Here is a 1,709-nt window from a genome sequence, read left to right as displayed (position 1 = left end):
GCCGCGCCACAGCGCCGCCCCCTCCTCTCACGTTTTTAAGCACCTGGGTTCCCTAAGGGCTGGGGTTCTTGGGGCAGCCTCTCTTGTAGGCTAGAAGCACCCACTCAGGCCACGGCAGACACTGTGGGGGCGGCCTGTCCTTTACTGTCGGCCTGGAGGGGTCCCACTGCCTGGGTGGTCCATTCCCACGTCCCCGTGGTCACCTGCACTTACTGCCACCCCTTGGAATGAAAGTGCTTCCAAGTCCTTTTCTCGAAATCTCTGCAGAATGTCTGGAGACACACAGAGCGAGCCGGGGACTTGGCCGGGAGGAGTCTGTCTCCTTCCCTCCCTCTCCCCATGCTCTCTCCCCTTCCCTCCCTCCCTCCTGTTTTACCGATTGACTTTTTTTTTTTTTTTTTTTTTTGGACAGGTAGAGTTAGACAGTGAGAGAGAGAGACAGAGAAAGGTCTTCCTTCCATTGGTTCACCCCCCAAATGGCTGCCACGGCCGGCGTGCTGTGCCGATCCAAAGCCAGGAGCCAGGTGCTTCTCCTGGTCTCCCATGGGGTGCAGGGCCCAAGCACTTGGGCCATCCTCCACTGCCTTCCCGGGCCACAGCAGAGAGCTGGCCTGGAAGAGGAGCAACTGGGACAGAACTGGCGCCCCGACCGGGACTAGAACCTGTGCCGGCGCCGCAGGCGGGGGATTAGCCTAGTGAGGCGCAGCACCAGCTGACTTTTTTTTTTTTAAGAATTATTTTATTTATTTGAAAGTCAGAGCTGCACAGAGAGAGGAGAGGCAGAGCGAGAGAGGTCTTCCATCTGCTGGTTCACTCCCCATTTGGCAACAGCTGGAGCTGCAAAAGCCAGGAGCCAGGAGCTTCTTCTAGGTCTCCCACGTGGGTGCAGGGGCCCAAGGACTTGGGCCATCTTCTACTGCTTTCCTAGGCCATAGCAGAAAGCTGGATTGGAAGAGGAACAGCCAGGACTCAAACCAGCACCCATGTGGGATGGCAGCATAGCAGGCGGTGGCTTAACCCACTATGCCACAGAGCAGGTCCCAGGCTTCTGTTTGCACACCAGGCTGAGGAAGACGGCCCACAATGTCCTTGGTCCCTTGGGGGCTGTCTGTGTCCATGGTGTGTGCTGTGTGTGTCCAGCTGAGGGAGGGCTCCTGGACGGTGGAGCTTCACATACGCTGGTGTTGGGGGCAGCCAGGACTCGAACCAGTGCCCCTTTGGGATGCCAGCACTGCAGCCTGGGTCTTTAACCTGCTGTGCCACAGCGCCGGCCCCTGACTGACTTTTGTCTCTCAGCTCCGGGTAGCCTGACTTTTTTCCCTTTGGAGGCAAGAGGCTGCAGGAACGCCCTGGCGCCCACCCCATCTCGTGTCTATCTTCCAAGGTGCGGGCAGCCGCCCACCACAGGGTGAAACCAGGAAGACACAGGAAGGAGGGCCGCAGGGGAGTGGCGGCAGGTGCCTACTCCTCGAATCCGAGGAAGTCCTTTCCCAACTTGACCTTGGGTTCCTTTAAAACTCAAGGCACACCTGTCCGTGACACTGGGCGAGCCCGAGCCCCCGAGGGAGGGGTCGCGAGGAGCCAGGGCTTCCTAGCCCCACGCCACTAGCAGCTGGGGCTGGCTGGTGGCATCACAGGGTGTCTCAGGGAGCACAGGGTGCCGGCAGCACCCCAGACCTCAACCCTCCCCTAAGCCGTGGCAACCGAAA

Source organism: Lepus europaeus, chromosome 10, assembly GCF_033115175.1.
Source record: "Lepus europaeus isolate LE1 chromosome 10, mLepTim1.pri, whole genome shotgun sequence".
Classification (NCBI taxonomy): domain Eukaryota; kingdom Metazoa; phylum Chordata; class Mammalia; order Lagomorpha; family Leporidae; genus Lepus; species Lepus europaeus.
The sequence above is the reverse complement of the archived record's forward strand: the minus strand, read 5'-3'. Positions refer to the sequence as shown.